The 8,693-nt window shown below is 38.4% G+C and overlaps 1 pseudogene; it reads right to left on the reverse strand.

The window, feature by feature from the left end:
• Nucleotides 1-44: 44 nt before the first annotated feature.
• Nucleotides 45-7,063, reverse strand: LOC101553100 (caprin-1-like; annotated as a pseudogene).
• Nucleotides 7,064-8,693: the final 1,630 nt, after the last annotated feature.

The following is an 8,693-nucleotide window of genomic DNA, read 5'->3' on the forward strand; positions in this document are numbered from 1 at the left end:
CTGGAAAATATTTCCAGCCTAGGGTCCACTAACTATCATTTAGACTAACGATGCCGAAAGCCTAAAGAGGCCAATTACAAATAAGGTAATTGAAAAAAGAATTTAGAATCTCCCCAAGAACAAAAGTCCAGATGAGTTCACTGGTGAGTTCTATTGAACCTTCAAAGATTTACTGCCTATGCTCCTTAAGTCCTTTCAAAATATCAAATACACAGGAATTCTTCATAACACCTTCCATGAAGCTAACATTACACTAATACCCAAAGCAGACACAGACACTTCCAGAAAAGAAAATTTCAGACCAATCTTTCTGATGAATATAGATGCGAAAATCCTGTCTAACAAAAACTTAGCTAACTGAATCTGACAACACATCACAAAAATCATGCACCTTGACCAAATGGGATTCAACCCAGGGATGCAAAGATGGTTCAACATATATAAATCAATTACCATAATATACTACATTAATAAAAGGAAAGATAAAAGTAATATGATCATATCAATTGATGCAGGGAAAGCCTTTGGCAAAATTCAACAACCAATGATGATAAAAACTCTCAACAAAATAGCGGTGGAAGGAAACTTCAAGATAATAATAGCCATCTATAAAAAGCTTACAGCCAGGAACATACTCCATGATGAAAAACTGAAAAAAATACCTCTGAGATCAGGTACAGGCAAAGTTGTCCATTCTCTCCTTCTTTTCAACATAGTATTTAAAGTCCTGGGACTGGAGCAATAGCACAGCAGGTAGGGCGTTTGCCTTGCACTCGGCCAAACCGGATTTGATTCCCAGCATCCCATACGGTTCCCTGAGCACAGCCAGGGGGTAATTCCTGAGTGCAGAGCCAGGAGTAATCTCTGTGCATCACAGGGTGTGACCCAAAAAGCAAAAATCTAAAAATAAAAATAAGACCTGTCCACAGTAATCATGCAAGAGAAGGTATGCAAATTGGAAAAAAGAACTCAAACTATCACTCTTCGCAGATGACATGATGATATGTATAGAAGGCCCTAAAAATTATGCACAAAAAACTCCTAGAAGCAATAAACCAAAACAGCCAAGTGGTCAGCAACAAAGTCTATACACAAAAACTGGTTACTTACATTTTTTAAGAATTTAAGAGCTTATTCTATTTCAAAATAAACTTTGAAGATCCACCCCCTCCCCACAACCCTACAAGCTTGAATATGTAATGTTCAATAGCTTATCCATTTTAGATTACAAAACTAGAAAAAAACTCCAGTTTTCTAATGAAATTTAGAGAATAATTTTTAATGAAGTTTGAGTATAGGTGTGATTGATTATTTGCATAGATAAACATTTGGTGAAGAAAATTTTCTTGGGAAGATTAACTCAAGGAGAAGATTAACATCAAGATAATGCATTGTTTTCTAGAATGTCCCATTTTGATTCCGGGGTAGCTTTGCCACTCTCCTGGGTCCATCCCAGTCCCACGGTGGGACCTTCCTTATGGGGGTGTTAGAAACTATAGCAACTGAAGCCTGAGTCAAGTAATTATTACCAAGTAATTATGCCCAGGCTGGAGCGATTGCACAGCGGCTGGGCATTCGCCTTTCACGCAGCTGACCCGAGTTTGATTCCTCCGCCCCTCTCGGAGAGCCCGGCAAGCTACCAAGAGTATGGAGCCCGCACACCAGAGCCTGGCAAGCTACCCGTGCATATTGGATATGCCAAAAACAGTAATAATAAGTCTCTCAATGAGAGATGTTACTGGTGCCTGCTCGAACAAATTGATGAGCAACGGGGATGACAGTGACAGTGAATTATGCCCAGGAGTAGATATCTTTCAGAGTCAATCAACTCCCAAATATTAGGAGCATAGCATTAATGGTCTTTCTGTGTTTAACCAAAGAACATTGCTTATAGTAAAATATAAAAAGGCTATAGGGGAAATAGAAAAACAGGTACAAATATACAGCAATTCAAATACAATTCAGTACAAATACAAAGTTCAGAATTACCAGAAAGTTTTTACTTATAAGTAATCAAAAATGACTTGGGAAACTGTAACAATGAGAGGTAAAATACAAAGAAAAAGGTTAAAGATGAACTCTAAGTTGGAGATGCTAGCAAGAGCGTGGTAAGCTTCTCTGGGAGGAGGAAAAGGGGCAATTCACTGATGAAGCCTAAAACACTTAGGGTAAATATCCAACAACTATGTAAAGGTTTTTTGTTCCAGCTTGGAACACCTGAGACTGAGAAACATCAGGAAGGGATGTGGATTCTTTAGTCTGGTCTGTGTTTAAAGATATTGTTGCTTGAACCAGGTCAATTGATTCCTCCTGTGCTTGTTGCTCTAGCATAAGAAATTTCTTACAAGGCTTGAGATGCTTTATACCCCTCACCTGTGGATGAAATCAAAGGAGCCTGTGTTGCTTCTGGTTGTATAGGAACTTGATTGGATTGAGTAAGTCTAGATTCAGAATGAACTTGGAGGGCAAACCAGCTGGGTCATATCCGTATTTTGTGTTGAATTCATAGGCTGTGCAGATACAATTGCAGGATCAAGTGTCTGGTTTCCAAATCCAGCATTGAATCCTGTATGAAATTATAGGGCCATTTCATTTGTGCCATAATTCTTGTACTCACTGTCTTCTCACAAGAGAATCTTCCTGAGACATTCGAGTCAAGAAGTATGGGGTTATGATACTAAAAAAGATGCAGCCTTAGGGTGCTGCTGGAGGGAGTTTACCACTCAATTGTTGCCACTATACATTCATCTGCTTGCTCCTTTTCACCACTGCTGGACTGTGTTTCTGCCCATAAATTGTCCATTTCCATATTCTACAGATTTAACTTCATTTTGGTACAGCTGGTTCAGCTTCAGTTTCAGGTACCTGGTCTTCAAGTACAGGTGCTGAGGCTGCTTCCTCTTCCTCACACAATCCTTTTTGATTGTTCCAGGTGCTGTAAAAGTAGTTTGACTGGGGCTGGGGTGATAGAACAGCAGGTAGGGCATTTGCCTTGCACGTGGCCGACCCGGATTCGATTCCCAGAATCCCATATGTTCCCCCGAGCACCGCCAGGAATAATTCCTGAGTGCATGAGCCAGGAGTAACCCCTGTGCATTGCCGGGTGTGACCCCCCAAAAAAAGTTGTTTGACTGTAACATACTCTCAACGATTTCCTTTAGAGCTTTATAGGTTGTTCCACATACAGACTTTTCTTTCTCTTTCAGCAAGTGAATTGAGGTATGTTCATACTACTCACTAAACCTCAAACTCATGTCCCATTCAGTGTCTGCTAATTTGTTGAATTTATCCGACGTTGAAAATTCCTCTTCAGAAAATATTGACAGGGCATTCAACCCTTGTTTCAGGTCAATTCACACTTCATCATCTCCCAATTTGCCCGAACATACTGCAACTCAAGTATAGTTTTTTTTTGTCTACTATAAGCATTCATTGTTATGATCATTTTCTTTTACATATATATATATATTATAATGAATCACCGTGAGATACAGTTACAGACATACAAACTTTCATGATTACGTTTCAGTCATACAATAATGTAGTTTTAAACGCTTCTGTTCAGCTTCTCTCATAAGTTGCTCCTGACATACTGTTTCCTTTACAGTTTTTACAATACCTTGGCTTAATGCCATGGAACGCCTCTGAAATTTGTATGCAAACTCCAAGTTACTTAGATACAGCATCCAATTGATCTTGATTGAGACTTTTTCCTTTGTTGAATCACTCCTGCTAATCATAGTTTCCCTACCTTTCTTTCTCCAGGTTGCAAAGTTTCTTTTCTATCACTCCAATGATCTGCTTCAAGGCTTTGGTCTGGACTGCTCCAGTGCAGGTTTCCAGGTGCTGAGAAGCCAGTGGCTCCGCCCTGACCCCAGTTACTCTACAGGGCACCAAGAGGAAACCTACAGGGGTGGCGGTGCAGACAACCTGTTGCTCTTCCACTGTGACTGGTAGCCAGGAGACCTAGTGGAGCAACAATTTAAAAAGCAGAAGGAAAAGGACAAGAGAGACTAAGTCAGGCAGTGCAAATGGAACAAGATCAAAATTCAGTTCCATTCTTATATACAAATAGCGATTCGGAGGAGAAAGTGATCAAGGAGAGCCTCCCTTTAAAATAGTATCCAAAAACATCAATTATCGAAGAATCAGCTTAACAACAGATTTTGGGGATGTATAACATGATCTCCAAATATCTTAAGAGATAGAAGATGACCTTAGGAAATGGGAAAATATCCCATGATGATGAATTAAAAGAAGAATCAATATTAGTAAATTAACTATCTTACCTAAGGAGCAATAGTACAGTGGATAGGGCGTTTTCCTTGCATGCCCCTGACCTGAGTTCAATTTTTCAGTACCTCTCGAAGAGCCCGGCAAGCTACTGAGAGTAACCCGCCTACATGGCAGAGCCTGGCAAACTACCTGTGGCATATCTGATACGCCAAAAGCAGTAACAACAAGTCTCATCTCACAATGAAGACGTTACTGGTTCCCGCTCGAGAAAATCGATGAACAATGGGATGACAGTGCTACAGTGCTACAGTATACCTAAGCTATTATATAGATTCAATGAAATCCTAATCAAAATTCAGACAACATGCTTCAGGATTTAGAAAAGTCAGTAATAAAGTTTGGATGGACTAAAAAAGACCATGAATAGCCAAAGTTATACTGAAAAATAAGTAATTAGGGGTTATTTCATTATCTAATTAGGAACTGTCTTATAAAGCTGTAGTGATCAAAACAGGATGATATTGAAATAATGATAGACCCTCTTATTGATGAGTCTGAATCAAGTACCCAGTGACAAATCTCCATGTACATGGACAATTCATTTTCGATAAAGGAGTAGATAAAATGAAGGTAGAGTAAATAGGTATCTTTAACAAAAGGTGCTTGAAAACATGTAAGAAATTAAAGTTGGGTTCATAGCTTACACCTTACACAAAAGTCAATTAAAAGTGGACAAACCTTTATATCTGACCAGATTATAAATTAGATTGAGGAAAACGCAGGCAGAACACTTCAAGATTTGAACATCAAAGGCATCTTCAATGATCTGACACCAATGGCAAAGGAAATAATTAAAAATAAACAAATGGGACTACATAAAATTCAAGAGCTCCTGCACGCAAAAGAAACGTTTATGGTAGTTAGAAACACTGGATGAGGGAATGCAATGTTTTAAAGAAGGAATTTCCTGATCAACCCTGGCCCAGAGTATGAGGAAAAGGAAAAGGTGGAGGGGAGAGGGATAAGAGACATATGAGAAGCGATGGGACCCAGGTCAGGGGAGTAAGGTACAATGGCGGTGTTAAGGAATGATAGAGCCAAATATCCAGACCAAAAAGTCAACAACACTGAAATCAAGAAACCCAAACATTAACAACAAAACTTATAAAGGTACCTGTCAAGAGGCAAGTCTGAAAAGGTGGTGATATGAAAGGGAACCTGGGAAAATTGGTGGAGAGATGCTGAGATTGGTGGTGGGATTGGTGCTCCAATATTGTATGTCTAAAACTCTATTAATAACTCCATAAATCAGTTTTTAATTAAATTAAACATTTTAGACAAGCCTAATATTTTATAAGAATGATGCTTTAGTTTTTCATCTTTAGTGTCATAATAGCTTATTTATTGACTGTTAATCAAATTTGCATGATGCCTCAGACTTTAAAATGATATAAAGGAAAAGGTTCAAATGAAACTGAAGCAGATATGCTTTATTCATGTTTCTAATCCTCAGAGCCATTGATCACACTAGTATACTCTGACATTTTCCTAAGAAGTCATCTGACTGTTTTGAGAACTCCCCAGTGCTGTCAATGTCAAGTAGCCTGACCAACTACTTGTTGGGAGCTGGAGTTCCTAAGATCAGATGATATAAAGGAATAGGTACATGCATTCCAACCCCAAAAGACTGTTGGGGCAGAGAAAATGACCATGTTATCTGAGACCAAATTTAGGATCAGGAAGTAATTGCATTATTGCTCTATTGTCTTACTGAAAAAGATGAATGAGTTGAGTGATAATGCAAAGTACTTTTTCTGGATGCAGAAATTGCTCTCTTATTGGAAGTTTTTAAGTATAAACATTTGATTGTAGTTATCCGGTAACTGCCTGGACCCCAGGAAACGAAGAACTGTTCCTTAAATCAGGGACAAGACTCATACACACAGCATTGCTGAAACAAAGCCACCCACACAGGCCATACACTTGTAGTTACATTACAACATTTATTAGGAAAAGTTATGGTTAAATAGAAGCTGAGGAGATGATGTGCCTATGTGCACTAACATGCAGGTGGTGGAGAGAAGTAGGGTATTGTTATAACTAGGACGAAGCTGCTGGAGCACTGTCCTTGATGCTCTAAGGCAGAGGCAAGGCTAAAGAATTGCTGACACCCAAATATGTCTATTTCCCATGTCTCAAGCCATTGGCTTCTGTCTGTCAATCAAGGCCAATTAATCTATATTATTCTTTGAAAATGTCATGTTTCCCTGGCAATAGCCCAGTTCCCAGAGAAGTCAGGACCGAGGGCACTTCCTATAGGCCCAGTGATCTCTAGTGGTCAAAGTGTTGTGCGAGGGAGAAGTTCAATATCTCCCCATTCTCTTTAGTTTAAATTTTTAAATTTTTATTTTTTATTGAATCATCATTTTAGATACACAGTTACAAAGCTGTTCATAATTGGGTCTCAGTCTTACAATATTCCAACACCTATCCCTCCACGAACATCCATTTCCCACCACCAATGTTCCCAGTTTCCCTCCAACCCCACTCCCCACCCCTAGCCTAACTTTGTGACAAGCTTTTTTTTCTCTCTCAGCAGTATGGTTAACAATATAGATGCTGAAAGGTTATCATGCTTCTTCCATTACCTACTTTCAGTACGACAACTGGTCTAGCTTTTTTGGAAAACAATCTGGGCATATGGGCATTCCTTAAAAAAACTAGAAATTGAGCTTCCATATGACTCAGCAATACCACTTCTTGGAATATAATCCTGAGGGGGTGCAAAAACACCAGGCATAAATACCATCTGCAGTTCTATGTTCATTGCAGCATTATTCGCAATAGCCAGAATCTGGAAACAACTTGAGTGCCAAAGAACAGGCAACTGGTTGAAGAAACTATTGTACATCTATGTAAATATAATACTAAGATACAGAGACATCTATGTAAATATAATACTAAGATACAGAGAATGGGAAAAATTATTGACCCAATGCACATCAGATAAGAGGTTAATATCCAAGATGTTTAAGGCACTGGTAGAACTTTATGAGAAAAAGAAAAGTTCCAACACCATCAAAACATGGGAAGAAGAAATGAACAGAAACTTCCTCAAAGAATAAATTCAAATGGTCAAAGGCATATAAAAATACTCTACATCACTAATCATCAGGGAGATGCAAATAAAAATAAAAATAAGTTATCTCACAACAGAGATTGGCACACATCCAAAAGAACAAGAATAATCAGTTCGGATGCTAATGTGGGATTAAAGAAAATTATATATTATTGGTGGATATAAAACTGGTATTTTTATATTTTTTAAGCAAGCTATAATGGGTTAGACATTGGGCTTCCTCTGTGTAGTCTATTCCTTGTCACAATAGGCAGAATAGGCAGAACGGTAACACAAATACAATATAGGTACCAATGCAGCACTCCCTACAGCATGAGTCATGCTTTGCCACTGAGAACAGGGATCCATGCCCTGCAAAGAATCAACTAATCCCTTGACCAGGCCTTCCTAGCATATATTAGGCAGTTTCTTTCTGAAAACACCAACATGATCTTTCTAGATAAATTGGAAATTGAGAGAAAGTTTCCATTTGAGGTCTAACAAATAATATCCTATTTTTCCCATCATGGGAAGATTCATTATAAAGCTTGGGGGTAATACAAATAGAAGAACTGTTCCAATCACATAAAAGTCCAAATTGTTGTTCAAAAACAACAAGCCACCTCTGAACCCAAAGTAATGCCTGCTGCAAGGTGTCAAATCATTGTTCCACATCATTGTTGACAGTAGCTTTGAGTGTACATAGGTTGTGTGAGTTATTGTGCTATCGCTCAACGAAGTCATGAGTCTGAACAGAGGTTTGCAAGACAACTCCAGCAACTGCTGCTGTAGTTACTATAGCAATAAGACCAATTATGGCAATAATCAAAAGTCCAACAAACTGGCCCGAATTTTTAGGAACTTTGTGGCAACATCAATCAAAAGACCTTCCATGGGGGAATGCTGTGATTCCCTATTCAGTCAAACATGAGATTGTGCTTTCAGCAATGCAATACAGTGTCTTACATCATATAAATATAGGAATGTATTCAAACAAGGAAATAAGGCACAATCATTACAAGTAATAATTTTAATTTTTATCAAAGGTATTAGTTCTACAAACAAAAACATAAGGAAATTTTACACAAGATTGAATCCAAAAAGAATTATTTTAGTGAATGTTTTGAGTTTTATGATATTTGTCAGCAGAGATGTTTCCTACCCAAACTCTGGCCAGGCTTAAGGCCACAGTCATCTTCCATAATTTTTTAATGCTCAGGGTAAAGTGGATTATCTTTAATAGCCCTGAGTCATGGAAGGGCTTTATCCCCCATCATGCTATTCCAAAATCTTCTGTCCACTACTCTTCAGAAATGTACATCCTTAAAGATGCTTTTAG

This window comes from Sorex araneus, chromosome X, assembly GCF_027595985.1.
Source record: "Sorex araneus isolate mSorAra2 chromosome X, mSorAra2.pri, whole genome shotgun sequence".
Taxonomy (NCBI): Eukaryota; Metazoa; Chordata; class Mammalia; order Eulipotyphla; family Soricidae; genus Sorex; species Sorex araneus.